General features: G+C 37.2%; 1 protein-coding gene across 4 annotated transcripts in view; it reads right to left on the bottom strand.

The window, feature by feature from the left end:
• ADGRB3 (adhesion G protein-coupled receptor B3) overlaps positions 1 to 22,480 on the bottom strand; it is an 823,957-nt gene that overhangs the window by 408,236 nt on the left and 393,241 nt on the right. The gene's annotated exons all lie outside the window — the stretch shown is intronic.

The following is a 22,480-nucleotide window of genomic DNA, read 5'->3' as shown; positions in this document are numbered from 1 at the left end:
AACATTTCCACATAATCATTTCTTCCATATTAATCTCTATATTTTATTGCTACACCATTATGTAACTATTCTCTACAGCAAAATTTCTCCATTTTAATAAAATTTTTGTTTGTCTTTAATTTATCCAGCTTATTACGAATCATGATTGTTACTGATGCAACTGTTTCAAAGTACACCATAGTGAAGATACAGAATATGAGCAAAACTGATTAGGCAGGTGACAAGTATTCTTAGTTGGATGTTTGTTGTATCCTTCCTGGTTAGTATACTCTGTTTTTTTACAAACAATCATTACAAAGAACACATGATATTTTCAAAATACCTGGTGAATAACACATGGTGATTTCTTAATACATCTTAATTAATTTCAGGTTATTATGATTTACTTCACTGTCTTTTACCAAAAAATAAAATTGGAGGAATGAATAGAACAGAAGAACACGTTTCTATTGATGTCCCTAATTCTTGCCAACTTCCTCATGCTTAAATTACTTACTGTTAAATTACTGACTTTACCCAAACCTAAGTCTAGCAGTACCTAAAAAGCATCTTTGGTTTTCCTTTATCATGCAAACAGGTATATTTTTGCATCCATTTTTTTAATTTGTTTTACCACCAAGGTGTTGGAGTGAGAGGGGGGGCTTAATTTAGCTTGGTACTCATGGACTCATAGGGGCACTAGGTGGTGCTATGGTTGGAAATGGGGTCAGCTGCATTCAAGGCAAGCACCTTACCTCCTATACTATCTTTCCATTTCCTGCACATGAGAATTTTGTATTCAAGGGAAGAATTCCTGCTCTTGCAACACTACACTATGTCTTTAAGGCACCCGAGGAAATCCAAGGTGGCCAGTGAAGATAAGCATTTGCTTGGGATCACTGGCATCCAAGAACTGTAAAGTGAAGCCATGGCATTTCTCTCGAGCTGTATGGTATGGCCAGCGTTTCCTTGGCTGTGTACATCTATTCTGATTAGTCTTTTAGTGGTTTAACAAGAACACTTCCTAATACTGACATAACAGCTTGGAACAGGACTCCCTTGATAGGGGAAATAATCATAATTTGTTAGCCTTCCCAGCCTTCCTCTCTCTTGCTCTAGCTTTTCAAAACAAGCTTTTATTCTAATTCTAAATAAATTCACCTGGGTGTTTTCAGAAGAAAAACAAAGCTGTTTCCTTTCCTCTTGAGGTTTGAAGCTGTTAGTATCTATATTTAATTGCCCTATTTGTGCTATTTATTTTAATAGTTCCTGGCAATCACATGGTTGAAACATGTTTCGAGTCATAACCTCTGTAAAAGCTACAGGGTATATTTTTGTGTGCATCTCTTAAAAAGATTGCAAGCCAGCTTTAGACACATTTTCAATCCATTTAACCATTTTATACTACTACCCACTTCTTCCACTTAAAATTTCCTGGTTGGAGTGATAACATTTTAAGGGCTCAAATCACTGAGCTGTAACTTTACCTATGGATAGAAAAAATTAACCTTCAGAGTTCTCCAATTGCCTATGGTTGGTTAATTTCGTAGTGGACATGGTGCTATGAGGCAAATGTTTCAGCTTATTCTTCGTTGTATGGATGGTAGTTTGCTGTGCTGAGGTCCACACTCTCAGTGTGATCCAAAACTCTGCCAGCTTTCACAAAATATTGCACGCGGCTGCTAATAAGAGGTACCAAAACAATGGGAATCAATTTGTTCAAATGTATCTCCACTTCTAAGAAGACATTTAGAAAGCGTGTTTTACTGACAATGAGTCAGTGACTGAGTGGTAGATGAAGGTCAGCAAACACACATAATTCCTCGATCAAAATGGTGAATTCAGAGCTTTTTCCCCCCTTTTTTAATTACCAAACCACTTGCAAAGCCCACACATTATTCAAATAAACATTAAACTAACCAAAAGGGAGGTAAAAATGTTTCAGTTCCACTTCCGAAAGCCAATAAACTGGATGTGGATAATTTATTGTTGTAAAGCAGCAGAAAAACATAATTCACCTTCTTTTTTTTTGATCCACTGGATATGAGATTTTTCAGTTGTGAGACTATTCAGGGGCACAGGAATTCATGATCGAACATCTCTGGCAGTTGAGTTAGGGTTGTGTGTGTGAGAAGGGCACTTACGACTAAACTCTTACCCATCAATGTATTCTCAGTACTTGAATGTTTTATTTATAGCCAGTATTTGATCAGGACTGGAGCAATAGCACAGAGGGTAGGGCGTTTGCCTTGCTCGAGGCTGAACCAGGTTGGATTTCTCTGTCCCTCCTGGAGAGCCCAGCAAGCTATGGAGAGTATCCCGCCCGAATGGCAGAGCCTGGCAAGCTACCCGTGGTGTATTCAATATGCCAAAAACAGTAACAAGTCTCACAATGGAGACGTTACTGGTGCCCAATTGGGTGCCCAATTGAGTAAATCGATGAACAACAGGACGACAGTGATAGTGCTACAGTATTTGATCAAGGAAATAAAGAAAATTACAAAGCTAATGCACCTCAGATTTTATTGTTGTTGATTTATTGGGCCACATCCAGTGGTACTCAGGGCTTATTCTGGTTCTGCACTCAGGGATTACTCCTTTTGCGATTAGAGGACCATACCGGTGCAGGGAATGGATCAAGGGTTCGCCACGGGCAATGCAAGGACCCTACCCACTGTATCATCCCTCTGAGCCCATGATTTCCTAACTAGATGCAGACATTGTCCTTGAACTTGACCCATGTTTTAATGTGTATCTCATACACTGATAACAGTAGATAACAAATCATTTTGACTTTTGCTCAAAGTTCATACTGATAGAATAGAGCAGAAGCAAAATAACATTATTTTGAAGAGGGGACTCATATTATTGCCAGTAAATTGTATGTAGTGAGTTTTCTTTGATTGAATTTTCAAGTGACGTTCAGAACAACACCCATGGCAATAATGCCCATGGACTTTGTTGCCAATTGGTTAAAGTTCTTGAAGAGAGATATTAATTGCACTTAATATTTCTCTTTTGATGATCTATGGATAAACTCACTATCTCAATGTTTAAGTTACATCTAACAATGTAGGTTAGATGTAATAGGTTGCCAATCGCAATATTTGTCTGCTATTGTTGTGCTATTTTTTAGCCTTGATCTCTACCTAGATTAAATTAAAAAATTGAAGTTTCTGACAGACCTTGATTTAACACTAGGTATACCTGATTTAATTCACCGCAATATTCATTCACTCATGATTTTGTCATGATTTTGAAATTTTTTTATTGAGCTACCACTAACATTAGTTTCAGTTATAAAATCCAAGGTTCTGTTGGCAATGATTACCACAATAATTCTGTGCAATACAGCCTTATTAACTGTTGTCACAATGCTGGATACTGCATCCCTAAAATATATACTCAGACATTTTTACTTTGATCTCCTTCACCCACTATACCCACCCACTTCCCACCCCCAACACCATATCTCTGACAACCACCAATCTGTTCTCTCTACCTATGAGCTCAATTAAAAAAATATCAGACTAGAGAGATAGGCAACCCTGGTCTGACTGTCAGCACCACATTATGGTTCTTTGTGCACTTCTAGTTGTGATCCCTACACACAGAGCTAGGAGCAAGCCTTGAGATTTTTGATGTGGCACTAAAAAGAAACAACAACAACAAAAATTACATATTGGAATTAACAATATATGTCTTTATCCATTGGGCTTATTTAATTTAGATTAATATACTCATTTCAATGATGTCCAAAATAGCAATATTTTATTTGTTTTGTAGCTGAATAATATTTCACTGAATATTTATCCTTTATTTAAGTAATTTATCGATTCATCCTCACTGGGAACTACGGTTGCTTTCATATCATGCTATTACAAATAATGCACATAAAGTTACATAGCTCTTAAGAATGCTTTTTTTATTTCCTGATAAATACCCAAAGGACATTTTTTTTTTCACTTATATTCTTGGTTCCTTTGTTAACATATAAGCGTGGATTGATTTCTGAATTCTGTTCTGGTTCACTGATGCATATGTCTGGGATTTTTATTTTGCCAATACAAGTAGCCAATAAATATGTTTTTATGTCAAACTAATAGTGAATAGTTTCAATATCTTTCTCAAGATTTACTAGGCAATTTGGGCTGTAACTCCTGTGTGTGTGTGTGTGTGTGTGTGTGTGTGTGGCGCGCGTGCGCAGGAGCACTCGTGTACATGTGTTGATTCATACATATTTTATAATAATTTGTTCTATTTCTGTGAAAAATGCTATTGGAATTTTGGTAGGCAATGCATTGAATCTGAAGGTTGCTTTGAATTTTATGGCATGTTCACATATTACTTCTTCAAATCCATAAGCATTAAACATTTTTATTTATTTGTCTTCACTTTTTTGCATCAACAGCTTGCAATTTTAGTGTACTGGTCTTTCACATACTTGCCTAAATTTATTTCTGGTATTTTATTATTTTTGATGTTTGTAAATTGAACCATTATTTTTTATCTCCCTTTGTCATAGTTTATAGTACATGGAAATAAACTTAATTTTTGTGTGCTGATTTTGTATTGACCTTTTGCTGGATTTTTAATGTTAGCTTATTTTTTTGAGTCCGTAGGCTTTACTATTTAAAGTATGTCATTTGCTAATAATGACAGTTTTACTTCTTCCTTTCCAACTTCAAAATGCCTTTCATTTCTTTTTCATACTTAACTGCTCTCTTCTAAGTTGAATGAAAGTAGTGGGAGTAGACTTCCTTGTCTTGTTCTGATGCAAGCGCAAATGCTTTTAGCTTTATATCACTGACGATGGGTTTAGCTGTGGGGTTGTCATACATGCTCCTTAATAGGTTGAAGTACATTTTCTCCATATCCACTTGTTGAGAGTTTTTTATCATAATTGAATGCTGAGTTTTGTTAAATACTTATTTTCTTTATATAATGTTATGATCTGTAATTATTAGCCTTTATTTTGTTAATGTGGCATATCACAAAGATGTTCAGATGCTGAGTAATCCCTTAAAAAAACCTTAATCCAATGATATGACCATTTTCATGTATTTTACAATTCAGTTTAGTAATATTTTGTGAACATTTAATATTTTTCCTCATCAAAATTAGTCTACAATTTTCTTTTATTGCAATGTACTCTTTGGTTATGGTATCAGGGTGATGCTGACCCTTATGAAGTGAGTTTGAAAGTGTTCTGCCCCTTCTATTTCTAGGAAGGGTTTCAGAAGGGCTGCATTAAATCTTCTTTGAATGTTTGGTAAAATTCATGATGGAGCCATTTGCTCTTAAACTCACTGGGAATTTTTAGATTACTGATTCAATATCATAACTAGTAATTTGTCTGCATATTATATTTCTTCATGATTGTGTTGAGAAGGGTAAATGTTTTTATGAATTTATCCATTTATTCCATGTAATCAAATTTGCTAGCATATAATTGTTTTCAGTCCTTCCTCTATTCCTTTGTATCTCTATGATATCAGTAGTAATCAGTAGTTTTTGATTTTTGACTACATTTATTTGAAATATTTCACTCTTTTCTGGTAAGTTTAGCTAAGGGTGTGTCAACTCTGGATATCTTTTCCTTAAAAAATCTAGTTTAGTTTTATTACCATATCTGAAATCCTTTAGTCTTTATTTCATTCATGTATATTTTGGTGATGATGATTGAATTGGAGAGATAGCACAGCAGGTAGAGCGTTTGATTTGCATGTGGCCAACCTGGGTATGATTCCTCCATCCCTCTCGAGAGCCTGGCAAGCTAACGAGAGCATCCTGTCCACAGGGCAGAGCCTGGCAAGCTATATATATTCATGCTTATCTACTAAATTCATCTGGTATAATGTTTTATTTAAGACAAATATTTTCCTTTTCTTTTTATTTTTTGTGTGGCTTATTTAATATGCCAAAAACAGTAACAAGTCTCACAATGGAGATGTTACTGGTGCCCGCTTGAGCAATTCGATGAACAATGGATGACAGTGCTACAGTGCTATAGATGATGATTACTTCCTAATTAATTTTATGCTGTGTGTGTTCTTCTTCTTTTCTTTCAACCCTAATGTGTAAAGTTATGTATATGAAATTTTTCACATTTCTTGAGGTAAGCATTATTGCTCTGAACTGTCTTTTAGAAATACTTTATTCCTCCATACTATTTTGGTATATTTGACTTCAATTTTGACCTCCATTTTATTTGTTTTGACTTCTATTTTGTTTGACTCTATTTTAATTTGACTTATATTTTATTTTTACTTGACTTCTATTTTGATATGTCTGACTTCTATTTTATTTGTCTCAGTACTTTTTTGTTTCCCTTTGATTTATTCTTTGAATCATTTGTAGTTTAGTAGCATGTAGTTAAATCTCTAAATATTTGTGAATTTTTCTGTGTTTTCTTATTGAATTTGATTACCAGTTACAAACCATTGTGTGCAATAGGATTTTAGTATTCCAAGTTTACTAAGAATTATTTTGTATGTTACATATGATCTGTCCTGAAGAATGTTCCTTGTGCAATTGAGATATGTATTCTGCTGTATTATAATGCTCTCTACTAAATATATTCATGCTTATCTACTAAATTCATCTGGTGTAATGTGTTATTTAAGACAAATATTTTCCTTTTCTTTTTATTTTTTGTTTGGGGCGTATATCTGGGAGTACTCAGAGCTCATTCCTGATTTGTACTTAGGGATCATTCCTGGCAGTTCTCAGGGAGCCACACGTGGTGTCAGGTTCAAACCCGTGCTGGGCACATGGAACAGTAGTGTCTTACCTGGTGTACAATCTCTCTGCCCAAAGACAGATTTTTTTCTTTTTGGGTCACACCCTGCGATGCTCAGGAGTTACTCCTGGCTCTGCACTCAGGAATTACTCCTGGCAGTGCTTGGGGGACCATATGGGGTGCCGAGGATTGAAATGGGTGTCAGGGATCGAACCCGGGTCAGCTGCATGCAAGGCAAATGTCCTACCTGCTGTGCCCCAAAGACATATTTTTTGAATAATATATTTTTTTCCATTTCTTTCTTTTTTTTTATTGAATCACCGTGAGATAGTTACAAGCTTTCATGTTTGGGTCACAATCACACAATGATCAAACACTCATCCCTCCACCAGTGCACATTCCTCACCACCAATATCCCCAGTACACCCCCCCTTTCTCACACTCCCCCTGCCTCCATGGAAGACAATATTCCTCATACTCTCTCTCTTCTTTTGGGCATTATGGCTTACAACACAGACTCTGAGAGGTCAACATGTTTGGTCCATTATCTCTTTCAGCACACATCTCCCATCCCGACTGATTCCTCCAGCCATCAATTTCTTAGCGATCCCTTCTCTATTCCATCTGCCTTCTTCCCTCCGCTCATGAAGCAGGCTTCCAACTATGGGGCAATTCTCCTGGTCCTTGTATCTACTATCCTTGGGTGTTGGCCTCATGTGATGTTCTTCTATACTCCACAAATAAGCGCAGTCCTTCTATGTCTGTCCCTGTCTTTCTGACCCATTTCACTTAGCATGATACTTTCCACATCTATCCATTTATAAGCAAATTTCATGAATTCATCTCTCCTAACATCTGCATAGTATTCCATTGTGTAGATGTACCAAAGTTTCTTTAACACATCGTTTATTCTAGGGCACTTGGGTTGTTTCCAGATTTTGGCTATTGTCAACAGTGCTGCAATGAACATATAGGTACAGATGTCAATGAATAATATTTTTTGATAGATGCTCAATCCATCAATGTACGTTGGTTGTAGCACAGCACTGTAGCACTGTCATCTTGTTGCTCATTGATTTGCTTGAGCGGACACTAGTAACGTCTCCATTGGGAGACTTGTTGTTACTGTTTCTGACCTATCGAAGGCGCCATGGATAGCTTGCCAGGCTCTGCACTATATTGTATTTTAGTTTATTTCTCCCTTTAGGTTTGTTCACATTTACAGTTGTACTAGTTGGCTTTGCTGTTGCTGTGATTCCCCCCAACCGCCCACTGCATTCAGCATTGGGATGCATACCCAGCTGTGCTTAGAAAGAACACACTCAATCTTTTGAGCTATCTCCCCAGCTCAAGTATTTACTTTATGAAAGCATTTCTATGTCAGATGAATAAATATTTACAAATTTTATGTCTTATTTTTGGATTGGTCATCTTATTATTATAAAACACTCTGTATCTTATCACAGTATTTATTTCAAATTCTATTTTGAAGCATATAAGTTTAGGTGTCCCAGATTTTTATTTTTATTCTTATTTGCATGAAGTAATCTTTTATCAGTGCCTTCGCTTTTATTGCCTTGTAATCTTGTAGCCAGCAAATACATGGGCTTTGCTTGTTTTGGCCCTTCAGCTACTATATGTCATTTGATTGGGTAATTTAATGACATTTAAAGTAGGTATTCACAAAATACAGAAATCCAAAACCTCGAGGCCACTATTGTGGCCACACGACCTCATATCTCTTCATTATCAGCAATGGAAAACAAATTATCAAATGCTTCCTTTCCAGTAGGTCGACTTTGGGGGGTAGGGGGGACTCCAAACAATAATAGTGAGTTTTTTGTTGAAATATTGAAAGTAATCAAAGTAAAGAGAAAGTAAAGTGAAATTTATCAGCTATATAGGCGGGGTGGGGGGCTGAGGGGCAGGGGGTAGGGGAGAGGTTTACTGTGGTTCTTGGTGGTAGAATATGTGCACTGGTGAAGGGATGGGTGTTTGAGCATTGTGTAACTGAGACTTAAGCCTGAAAGCTTTGTAATTTTCCACATGGTGATTCAATAAAAAATTAAAAAATTAAAAAAATTAAAAAATAAATAAATAAAGTAGGTATTCATAGGTGTGTACTCAGATATTTGATTATTATTTTCTGGCTCTTTATGGTTTCTTTTTCTTGTTCTACTCTTGTTACTTCCCTTTGTGAGTTGACAGATTTTTTAGTGATAAGATTCTGTTTCTTCCTCGTTATATTTTTTATCACCTATAATATTTATTGTGGATAAAGTTTAATGAATTCAACATCTTACATTATACCTCCTTCTCCTGCATTTTATAGTTTTGATGATAATTTGGCATGCTCATTTTGTAATTCTATATTTTTTAAATTATGGTTAGTTTTAGTATTGTCTCTTAACTTTAATATTAGCTTTACGTTTGATTAATCTATTGTATTTTCTAAGTAGTATTTCTTAATCAGTGATATTTATGCTTTCATGTCTTTATATTACCAATGAGCACATTTTCTTTTTAATTTAAGTAATTCCCTTAACCATGCCTTGAAAGACTTTTTTTTTAGTGATAATAAACTATTTAGCTTTTGCCTGTCTTCAAAGCTTCATATCTCTTTTAAGTTGCAGTAATAATTTTTCTAGGGAGATTACTCTTTGTTAGACTACTTTACTTCTTTTTTTCTAAAACCCTTTGAGTATACCATATACTTTCTCCTGGCCTCCAAAATTTCTGGTAAAATATATACTTATTGTCTTAGGGGAGGTGTCTGAATATAACAAGTTCTTTTTCTCTTGATGCTTTGAAAACTCTTTCCTTACCTTTAACTTTAGTTATTTTAACTACCATGTGTCTTTGTGTGGGCTGGAGCGATAGCACAGCGGTTGGGCGTTTGCCTTTCACAAGGCAAACCAGAGTTCGATTCCTCCGCCCCTCTAAGAGAGCCCGGCAAGCTACCGAGAGTATCGAGCCTGAGCGGCAGAGCCTGGCAAGCTACCTGTGAGTATCGGATATGCCAAAAACAGTAACAATAAGTCTCTCAATGAGAAACATTACTAGTGCCCGCTCGAACAAATCGATGAGCAACGGGATGACAGTGACAGTGACAGTGTCTTTGTGTGGGTTCCTTTGCATTCCCATTATTTGGAACTTTTCTGATACGTTTCCTTCCAAAGGTTGGAAGTTTTCTGTATTTATTTTTCATTCATTCACATGAAATTTGCTTATACATGGATAGACATGGAGAATATCATATTAATTGAAATGAATCGAAAAAAAAGGGACAAACATAGAAATATTGCACTCATTTGCGGAGTATAAAGTAACATCACATGAGGCTGACACCCAAGGACAGTAGATACAAGGGCCAGGAGGATTGCCCCATAGCTGGAAGACTGCTTCATGAGTGGAGGGGAGAAGGCAGATGGAATAGAGAAGGGATCACTAAGAAATGTATGGCTGGAGGAATCATTTGGCATGAGAGATGTGTGCCGAAAGTAGATAATGGACCGAACATGATGACCTCTCAGTGTCTGTGTTGCAAGCCATAATGCCCAAAAATAGAGAGAGAGTATGGGGAATATTGTCCGCCATGGAGGCAGGGGGGATGGGAAAGGGGACCTATACTGGGGATATTGGTGGTGGGGAATGTGCACTGGTGGAGGGATGGGTGTTTGATCATTTTGAGATTGTAACCCAAACATGAAAGCTTGTAACTATCTCACGGTGATTCAATAAAATTTAAAAAATTAAATAAAAAAAGAAAATACAAAAGCACAAAAATAAAGGTGATACTCACTACTTTTATCAAGAGAGGGAAGGGATGACTATGGAATATCCTACTGTCTACTCCAGCACTCACAAACCCTGAAGAGCACCTCAGAAGTTTTTCGTCCCTCAGCTTGATGCTATAGACACTAAATGAGTCTGTTTTACATCAAGTTCTGTACTCTTTTCAAAGGCTGCCTCTACTTTGACCCCTAGGGTAGAAGACTCCAATGAAAGTCCTTTAAGAGCTATTTCTGTTTGCCTATCACAACATCTCATCTTCTGGATACAAACCCCATTGGTTTTCAAAGTTAGATATAAATGTCAATCTTTGAAGCTAGGGTTGATAATAGAGGGTATAAAGGGTATAAAGCTTGAGTTCTCTCTTAATTGCGGATCATCACTAGGGAATGAAAGGAGATGTGGTGATGGGAGAATGTCTCAAACTTTTCCACAAGTCTCTTTGTAATGTCCTTGTTACGTCTCTTAAGAGTTGCTAACTGGTGTTTTTTGTTTGTTTGTTTTTATTTATTTATTTATGCCTTTAATCAATTTTAATTAAGACACTGTGATTTACAATGTTTTTCATAATAGAGTTGTTTCAGGTATATAATGTCTTAACAACAACCCCATTACCAATGTTCCCTTTCCTCAACTAGTGTTCCCAGGTTCCCTGCCACCCTTCAGCCTGCCCTTTGGCAGGCAAATAATAAATTTATTTCATATTACATGTTGCAAAGAAACTTAAAGACATTACAAATATAATTATCAGAAAATAAATCAACAAAATTCAATTTGCAATGATCCATTTCTATATGATTTGAACATATGTAAATAGAGAAATTCAAATAATTTAACATAATAAAGTATATTGTCTATATACAGTTTTCATTTTTAGAGGAAATTATTTTATATATAACTGTAAATTTTGTGTGTCCATGGGTAAGGCCAATTCATGATCTCTATATGTCACCATCTATGTGCATGTGTATATATGAATGTGTGTGTTTGTGTTTTAGGTCCCATCTGGTGATGCTCTAGGCTTATTCCTAGCTCTGCACTCAGGTGTTGTAAGATAACATTATCCTTTCTCCCTTGCCAAAAAGAGCTTAGGTTTATGGGGTTACACCCATCACAGTGCTCCCAAGTCACTCCAATTTCTCTGTGTTTGTCCATAACTTCTCTATGCTCTCTTCCCCAACCGGTTAATTAGCTTTTTCCCCAATCATATTCTGTTAACTTGTAAGGTCAGATCCTTCTAGGACACTGAACTTATCATCATCATCATCATCCCATTGATTATCGAATTTCTCGAGCGGTCTCAGTAACGTTTCCATGCGTCCTAGCCCTGAGATTTTAGCAGCCTCTCTTTACTCATCCTTTCCAATGGCGCTGCATTGGAGGCTCTTTCAGGGTCAGGGGAATGAGACCCACCATTGCAACTGGTTTTTGCATATGAATATGCCATGGGGAGAACCTCTCAAACTCCCGCAAACTGAACTTGTATTGTAACTTAATATTGCCTTTTTCCTCTCCTTAATATCGTTTGAATAGTTTACTTTAAAGCAATGTCCTTTCTTGTATGGACAAAGGAAGATAGTTAATATTATGTTTTTGTAACTTGGGAATAAATATTTTTTGAATAATATGCACTCCATGGCATAAGCTTCCTTGACTTTAGCCTCAGTTGCCCTTAGTTCTTCGCACCCCAAAAGCAGGGTCCCAACGAGGGATGGAATGGACCTACGGCAAGCTGTGAGCTACCCTGGCATTGAAATGAGCCAGGCCAAAACACCACGATACTCAACTATAAGTTGAGAGCATGGTCATGGACAAATGCTGTTATGATCCAAAAATCAGGACGATATTAGGACCCTGCTAGGGACAGGAAATATGAATCTGGCCTGAGCACTGTAGTCTGAGATTGAGATGACCCTGGGAGAGCAACTATATAAGCTCAATGTATCTCTTACTCTGTCCATACAAAATGATTAATATTATGAATGTTTTTATGTTTTTTAGACAAGGAGAGGAGAAACACACCCATGGGATACCACTTAAGGGTGGGTCATCCTGCTGAATGAGAATCTGTCCTAGAAGAAGCTTCCTCTGAGGGAAAGACTGTACCTCTGTTGATTGCATGACCACACCGACTTGTAATTATTACTCCAACCCCTCATGCTTTGGGATTTAACTAGGCTGTAAGAGGGGGCTGAGGAATCCAGAGCCAGGAGGGGAATGAAGGGAGACCCAGAGGAGAACAACATAGCTCGAGAGAGGAAGAAACAGGAGGACAATCATTGCAGAATGGAGATGGGAATGGAATAAACTGCAACTGACACCAACCAGCCTGGCCCCAGTTTCCTCCTTCACCTGCCCATCACCATCAACCTCCCTGGGGTGTGGGAAGTGACATGAGAGTACCAAATGCAGGTAGCGGAGAGAGAGCCGCCATGCGTGGCCCCTTCATATTTTATTTAGTAAACACACAAGGTGTCACTCCTGGCATGTCTCTGGGGATCACATATGGTGCTAGGCATGCAAGGTAAGTGCCCTAACTGCTGTACTATCATTTCAGCCTCTGTGCCATTATCTTGAGCCCTGACCACTTCACTCTCCCCCCACCCTGCTAACACACATATTAAATGAATGTCTACGTACATGTTGTCCTAACTTATATCTATAACCTATAAGGTAGAAACAAGAAATAATAGCTTCCTAGCAGAGCTCTGGTGAAACTTGGAGCTAATTCTTATCCTAATATCTGAAAGTAAGTATTACAATATGCAGTGACTTTTTTATTTTATTGTCTTTGTGCAATCTTTCTCATGACTGACTTGTATCTGTATTTATAGCCACATTATTACAATCACTGTCACTGTCATCCCATTGCTAATCGATTTGTCTGAGCGGGCACCAGTAATGTCTCCATCGTGAGACTTGTTGTTACTGTTTTTGGCATATCGAATACGCCATGGGTAGCTTGCCATGCTCTGCCATGTGGGCGAGACACTCTCAGTAGCTCGTTGGGCTCTCTGAGAGGGGCAGAGGAATGAAACCCAGGTCAACCATGTGCAAGGTGAACGCCCTACCCACTGCGCTATTGCTCCAGCCCAATATGCACCTATAATGTTGCTGTAGACTTTCACAACCGCAAGCACTTTCCTGTCCCTTTTTTATAGCTTCTTCTACTGTGAACCACACGTAGAACACAGGACTGATTCACCACTAATTTCAGATCCTATCAAACTCACTCCTGTCTGAGAATGTACTCTGCTAGGAGAAGATTTCAGTGTCATTAAACACATACTATGTAAGAGATACTGTGCCAAATAGTGAAGAACTGTCAAGGAGCCATGATTTTCCAGGAAGTTTTAGAAAGCTCCGTGCAGCAATGTCTCTTACAACAGCAGTTCAGTTACTGCTTTCACATTGAAAGAGAAAGTCCTCAATGTGGGCTATGTGAGACAAAAAGGATTATTTCATGGCATGCAGTGACTAGTTCTTTGTTCTCCATCTGACTGGCTTCTACTTGGCAGAAATATCATGGATCCTATGCCATTTTCTATCCATATATTGAAGCATGATTCACATTTAGCTCTTGCTAAATTCCTTGTGGGAAAAAAAAGGCTGTAAATTGGGCTAACAATTTGGGAAATCTGAGCCACAGAAAATGCGCCCTCTTCATCTCCCAGCAACCTATTACTTGGATACTGAGAGAAAGACACGTCATAAAGAATCAGATCTAAAAATATAGAACTGAAGATTTAAAAGAATGATGGTGGTTTGAATTATAAATACGGCGATGTGGTGGGCGGGGGGTTGGGGGTCTGAGAAAGGCTTAAAAGAAAAACAAGGAAGCAGGCTAGCACCACAGAGACAGATGGCTGACTCCCCAATGAGAGAGGCTGGTGGTTGCCAGGCCCACATGATGGAGAACCTTCCCTATAGTGGCTGTTAGTTTTCTCACAGGCTTCATGCACACTTAACTTTTTATTTTTTCTCTCCAGTCTTCAAACCTATGCAAATATTGTTACCTTGACTAACTTCCCATTCTTTATTATTTTTTAATAATAAAAAAATTAATTTATTTTTGGCTCCACTGACTACAGCAACCAGGGCAAGATGTTGGGGGAGGGATGGGGCACATAGATCAAACCCACAACTCACACATGATTAGGGACATGCTTTTAGCTTGAGTTATCCTTCTCGTCCTTCTGCTTCCTATTTCATTACTCGAATAATTTGTCTTTCCCACAGAGATCTGAATGCAGTTTTCAGAAAGAACTTATCAGACCACCGCCATTACCCTAATACATAAAGTTTGCACAGTCTCTTCATCATGCCTTGATTTTAATCAGTGAACATTTTATTTTTCCTATCTTTAGTCATTCATGGTTGGCAAAAAATATATGAAAAGAAGTAGCCATTTAACAAAAGTAATCCCCCATTGAAAATATGATATGAAGAAAAATGTTATCAGTCATAAGAGGTCCTTACTCTCTGTTCTGTTCTGATAGTGATATAAAGGGGAATTCACATGATAATCTCTGACTCCACTACACCTCTACATGTAGGAACTCATGAGCAACTCAGCAAAAATGCCAAACATTTATTTGAGGATGAGCAATTACCCCTTTCATTTAACCTAAAAAAGAGGAGAGATAGCGAGGCCAAGCATCCAGCTGTATGGTAACCATTTCCAAGTAACAAAATGCTGATTCATATTGCATTGTGCAGTATTTCTAAAAGAATACAGTAACTTTTAAATTAAGACTTATCTGAATGATGATCAATTTAATGTTTTTGTCACCACAAGCCTATAATGTAATTGAAATTATTTTCAGTTGTTTCACTCTTATGCCAAACTCTTATTGCACAGGCAAATGCAGATACTCAAATAATTCAAACTGATTCTCTGGTGTATTTAAAACAACTGGGTAGGCACTGGGGGGTCTTTAAAATAAAATAAGTAACTAGAACATGGAAGTGAGATCAACAGGAGCTCTCTTTTATAATGCATTAAAGTATACATGTCTGACAACCATGAGGGTGGAGTTCAATTCCTGGCACTGTACACTTTCCCCATCTCCAGAACTGCCCAGTGTAGGCCTCCTGGTCTCAAGCACAGATGGGCCCCATACAAAACTGTCAGGTTCAGGTTGCCAATCTAAAGATACTCAGGGTTGTTCACTTGGGAAAAATGGACAATCATTAACCCATGCTTATTAAACCGCCTCCTTTCCAACTCAACACCCTTGCCTGCCACATGCTATGGAATTGTCATGTACATGGAGAAGCAGATATGAAACTTATTCTTACAAATAAGAAACATGGACTTATTGAGTGATTAATCTCTTTCTACTTAAAAATTATATTCAAAAGTCTCAAGGCCTTATTAGGCAGAGTTATGCACTTCTGAGACATTGAGGGAGAAATTATTGGACAAGAAACAATTGTGTCTATACAGCCCTGGTCCATAGTCATGGATATAGCAATGATCTAAGAAAGACGCTTCATCATCCTTAAGTGCAGCTCCAAACCCTCCCTAAGCATTACTCCCACGACCCATTCCCTGAAAGAGTGCATTTGGTGGTAAATGCTGCTTTGTTCAGCAAGGCACTAGTGTAAGAAAAGTAATAAAAATATGACCCAGGCCGCTGCTTGAAGCATGAGACCTTTCTATCAATAGTGAAGCAGGTGATTGCAAAGGCATAAAGAGAGCAGTAGATATATGAATGGAAATTCAAGGAAGTATATGGAAAATAGTGGGGAAGCACACATTTATTCATTTTCTTTTGAAGTGACTATTGAAAACCTACTACATGCCTGCCACCATTGTAAGTGCTAGAAATGTAATAATGAGTAGGAAACAGGTTTTTGCCCTTTGGAAGTTTATAACGTTAGAGAATCAAGTTAATAAGTGCATGGAAAAATAACTTTAAAGGTGATAAAGAAATAGATATATAGAATGAGAGAGAGGACAAGAGAGAGAAATAGCGTGTGTGTGTGTGTGTGTGCGTGTGTGTGTGTGTGTGTGTGTGTGCTTGCATGAATGCTTTAAGTCTTTAGGCAGAAGGGTCAGCAGGTGAGGTTTAAGCTGAAATAGGGAGATACAAATGAAGCAAGAGAAAGTAATAAATTTCTGGGATAAAGTAAAGAGCACTGGACAAGTCTAGGAAAATAAAAGAAAAGAAAATACAGTTGAAGTGCTACTGAGTATCAGGTGGAAAAGGATGAATTTGGGAGAGAACGTGGTACCATTAATGAAGTCCTGTGGCACAGTGGATGCTTTACCTAGATGAGTTAAATCGCCAGCACCCAAAAAATAAATAAATTAAGGGGTCAAATAAAATGGGGCTTATTCATCTTATCCCTTATATGTGTCATTAAAAATAAAAATCTAGGGGTCATAGAAATAATTCAGGGTCAGGGGACATACCTATTCACACAGTCAAGAGTTCAATCCCCAGTCTTCATAATCATCTACTTGGTGGTCCCCTCATGGTACCTATGCTCAGATGGCATAGCCTGGTTCCATGACTCCAGCTAGGTCTAAGAAATACCTAACCACGAGACATAAATAATGAGTTTTCTAGCTTGGTTGTCTAAGCATCTCTAGCAATGACTCACGGAACTCCTGTGCAATATTTGGGAGGTCACCCAAACAAAAATGAATATGCACATCATTGGCTGGTTATTAAAACACAAAGTTCATCAGAGTGTGAAAACATGGGCAGAAGGCAGCCAATCTTACTTATTCAGCCAAGACATGATGACAATTAGGTTTAGGGAATTAGTATGTGGTGAATATTTACACAAAGGCAAAGTACAAAATCAGAGCTATTTTTGGTCCTTAGTTTGTTCATTTAGAATAACAATGTAGTTGTCCTCTTTGAAGATCACAGAAGACATAGCAATCTTAAATTGATAATCACTTGCTCAGTTTTGTTCAAGGTGAAGATAAGAATCGATAACAGAGTAAAGAAAAGTCTAGGAAGCTGTTGTATTTCTGATCTCAAAGTTAAACGTCTGTAGATTATTAGTTCTAGTTGAAAGTTGGAGGGTTTTGAGGAAAAAAATAAGGTTACCAGAAATAGAACTGATGGGATAAAGTCAAGGTTAATACAAAGGTGACAGACTAGATAAAAGAGGAGGAACTGTGAGGATTCAGTAACTTTGTACAACAAAAGCATAAACATTAACACTACTGTAACCATGTTGCCTCAATGACAATAAAATCAAAAAGAAAGAGTAAGTAAGGACGGAAAAATAAAAAGTATAATTATAGTTAATCAGTGGCATAAAAAATAAATCAGAAAGAACATTTCTCCTAGGAATTTCATTCTAAGAAAATAATCTAGCTATTTAACTAGGTAAAAAAAAAGTTCAAATTCAATATATACCCTGGGTATGTTTTCAGCCTCAATGCACTTGGCCAATAATATTTCCATGTGTGTCTACAAAACAATAAACACACCCACATTTTAGGTCAATGCACAGAAGATAAATGGTCAGTTTTCCATGGCTTGGCTATAATTTGATTTCAGAGTCTTCAAGAAAACATACAGAAATAAAATTGAGTAGCAGTAATACTATTATGCATATCTTCAGTTTGCTCTAATACATTTATTTAAGCTAAATAATCTGTATAATGTGCTTTAACAATGTTTTGGTAATTGGGGGATAATCCCAATAACACATTGAATAAAGACCACTTACAATACTATGGTTTAGATCTTATATCTGGAATGTATATCCAAGCAATACATCTACTAGCCACTGAAAACCAAAAGCTACCAAGGATTTAGAAAGCAGGTTGCAATCCTGGGTGCATCCCAGTACATAGATTTTAGAAACCAAGATAGATGGAGAAAAAATAGATAAGAAATAGAGCCACTCCAGAAAAACAGCTAAGCCAGGGAACAAAAGAATTGAATATAGAGGACAGAATAGGGACGGGACCACTAATGACCTCATGTAGAATGCTGTGACCAAAGAATTGCTACCAGCAAGCTGCACTATCCATAAGACCACAGATTCTGGAGGAAGATGACAGCCCGACTACACAAGCAATTATTCCCTAATGTTCACGAGTTCAGGTGCAAAACATCTAGAGTCTGAGGACACAGTTATTTTTTTCCTCATCATTTTAGTGACAAATCTCACAGAACTGACTCACTTGAAAACAATTTAAGAATGTTGTTTCAGGCTGTGGTTAATTCTGATCTCATTAATCTGCCATGATGTAAGACAGCCTGACTTGTGGAATCTTAGAAAAGTTTCAAAGGACAATTTTGGCACCGTGATACCAGTTTCCCCAAGTTCTTTATGATCAAGGCCCCAGTATGGAGTTACAGAACAAATCTTTGAGGACTAAGTGATGGCAGAGATAACGGGCAATGAAAAAAGCATGCAAAATACAGTCCTTTGGAATTCGAAATCAGTGGGTGCTTTTCTGGGAGTCCTCATTAAAAAACAAACAAACAAACATAAAAGTGAGTATTACCTGAATTAATAGGCTAAATGATTATTCCCCAGCATCATTATTGCGAAGCAATTTAAGTTATTCAATCGCCAAAACTCAGTGTAACACAACCATACTCAAATCCAGAGAGAGGACATATTTGAAGTAAGGATAGGATCAGATGATCCAAATTTGGACAGGCCTGGAATATACACTGGATACTTGTATCTTTTTTTTTTTTTTGGTTTTTGGGTCACACCCGGCGATGCTCAGGGGTTACTCCTGGCTCTGCACTCAGGAATTACTCCTGGCGGTGCTCAGGGGACCATATGGGATGGTGGGATTTGAACCCGGGTTGGCCGCATGCAAGGCAAACGCCCTCACCGCTGTGCTATCGCGCCAGCCCCGATACTTGTATTTTTGGTAAAAAGAAATTCCCACAGCTCATTTAGAATGCCTAATTTTGGGTCAATGGTGACCTTTCAAAACACCCAACTCCAACAACCACTAGTACTACCTTCAAATTGTACTGAGGTATTTAGATCTATGATCTTCAAAGAGTAATAAAATACCAATGAAGCCCCTTAGCAGGCTAGTTCAATCCAACTAATGACCTTCAAAACTGAGATTAGGGTACACAAAATTGGGTAGAAAGGGAGTGCACATACACAGAAAAAGATAAAGTGAACACTGTAGCACTATGGCACTGTCATCCAGTTGTTCATTGAGTTGCTCGAGCTAGTACAGTAATGTCTTCATTGTGAGACTTGTTGTTACTGTTTTTTGCATATCAAATATGCCACAGGTAGCTTGCCAGGCTCTGCCGTGTGGGTAGGATACTCTCGGTAGCTTGCAGGGCTCTCTGAGAAAGAAAGGGGATCGAACCTGGGTCGGCCACATGCAAGGCAAATGCCCTACCCACTGTGCTATTGCTCCAGCAGAGAAAAAAAAAAAAGCCATGTATAAGCTAACTGAACAGTCCTGAACAGAAAACAAGCCTAACTTGTTTTCTAACTGCATCGAGATCTCAGACCTCTAGTCTCCTGAAATGTGAGGAAATAAATCTGCCTTCGTCAAGAACCCTAGCTTCTTAAATGGTGGGGCACTCCCCCCATGGGGTTGCATAATTGAATGTAGGGGTCATTTTAATTAAATTTGTTTACAATATATTATCAATAAATATTTGATTTATATACAACTTTCTGGAGTCATGTAAACATTCACTGGGCAAAAAGTAAAAGCATTCAAAAAGCCCAATGATAGTTACTGAACAAGCTGAATCTCAGCTTCGATACATATTATTCAACTTTGCCAAATGTCACAATTACTGGCTTGCACGCTATAAACATATTGATAAAATAAAATGATTTGAAATTTTCCTTTTAAAACATAAAAGTAAATATAAATGTCTTCCTCCCTTTTATGTCTCTAAATGAAATATTCAGAGTAGGGTTTTTTTGTCTTTGAAATGAAGCAATGTAAAGTTCTCCAATTTTAATACATTATCTTCATTCGTTCACTACTTTGAGAAACATTTGAGTACCTGCTATGTTTCAAGTGACAAGTTAAGCCCCAGGCACAATAGTGACTCAGTAACTTAAAATTTACTGCCATGGGCAGACCTGGAAACAAATAATTATAATGCTGTGCAAGACATGTGTGAGAAACATATAGTAATGATATTTACAAGGCTCCAAAAGGCAAAAAGGAAAAAAAAGAAGGAAAGAAATTAGGATCTATCTGGAATTAAATGACAAGGGTTTTAGAAGTTATTTTTCAGCTGGATCTTGAGGGAACTTCTGTCCAATTGGAAATAGAAAAAATAGACGTGGAGATATGACAACACAAAGAATTAAAATATAATTTACCTGAAGGAAGTATACTTTGGGAGTATTTGTTTTAGAGAATTCTAAAAATGAATATATTTGTATAATTTTCTATTGCAAAATATATATCACTGTATAGCACTATCGTCCTGTTGTTCATCAATTTGCTAGAGCGAGCACCAGTAACCTCTCCATTGTGAGACTTGTTGTTACTGTTTTTGGCATATGCAATATGCCACGGGTAGTTTGCCAGGTTCTGCCATGCGGGCGAGATACTCTCTGTAGCTTGCTGGGCTCCAAGAGTTTTCTCTCCTGTTCAATTTTATCAGATTATAGTACCTTTGATCACATATAAAATATATCAAATCAAATATATGAAACATTTAGGAAATTCAGTAATATCAGACATCTTATGCAAAGTAGCTTGCACATAGCAATTTTAAAAAATAAATACTCCCTAGGCTAGAGAGATTTTACTGTGGATAAAGCACTTTTCTCATATGTGGTGATTTGAGTTTAATCCACAGTACCATATATGGTTCCCCAAACCTTGCCAGGAGTAATCTCTGAATACAGCCGGATGTCACCCCCAAACCAAAAACATAAATAAAAATACTCCTTTTAAAAAGTTTCATTTATTCATTATTTAATCTTTGCACTTTTCTCAATTTTTAATTGAGAAAAAGTTAATGGTACTTGCATAAATATTACTTTTGTTGCTAATTAACTCAATAAACATTTGGTGAATGTCTTCTGCCATCAGACTTATATTTTGAAACTTTTATGAGGAAGGAGGAGTTAGTGCTTAGCTGTAGGCCAAATGTGAATCAGGAAAAAATTTTCTCCAAGTTGGTCTGAAAGCATGGGATAAATAATGACCTAGAGTTAAGAATAGTGCTGAGGTCAGAGAGATGATACAGAAGGTGTGACACTTTCAGTGCTTGTGATTGACCGAGGGCCAACCCCTAATATCACTTCTGGTCCCCTGAGCACCATCAGAAGTAATCCCTGAACACAGAATCAGGAGGAAATCCTGAGCAAAGCCAACTATCAAAACATATCTTTTTATCGGTACCTATACATACATGTGTATACATATGTATATATATGCATATGTAGATATAAATGAATATACAGTACATTCAAAAAACAGTGAGTAGTTCATAGAGCTCAATCAGCGGAGAGGCAGTGTGATCTATGTATGCTAAAAAGTGGGTAATAAACATACATTCTACTGCATATACCAGAAATCATGATAAAAACTTTTGCTTGTCATTTAGGATTCCTTCAAGCGTCACTGATATATGATCGAATTGTGACATAATCAGAGCTCCTCCAGGATAACTAATAGGATGTGACATATTAGATTAATAGGAATGTAGGTATAAATATGAGGAATTATTAAAAAAAAGAAAACTGGGTAATAAAGTAGGTTGAAATCATTAGAGGCTGCTTTAGGATAAAAACATTGGGAAGAGAGGAGGAGAGGAGAAAGAAACAATGGATGAAGTACTATATAGGCAGAACAGCAGAAAATAAGAGAATTATTTTATCTAAGAGTCCTTAGTCAAATCAAAAGATAAAAGTAGGAAATTCAAGAAAACTAGAAGTTTAACTTGAATTTAGCCCATTCTAGATAGAGAATGAAAAACATCCAGAACCCTCGAGAATAGAGAATTTTGGTGAAATGAAAGA

Source organism: Sorex araneus, chromosome 4 (assembly GCF_027595985.1).
Source record: "Sorex araneus isolate mSorAra2 chromosome 4, mSorAra2.pri, whole genome shotgun sequence".
In the NCBI taxonomy this organism is placed as follows: domain Eukaryota; kingdom Metazoa; phylum Chordata; class Mammalia; order Eulipotyphla; family Soricidae; genus Sorex; species Sorex araneus.
The sequence above is the reverse complement of the archived record's forward strand: the minus strand, read 5'-3'. Positions and strand labels throughout refer to the sequence as shown.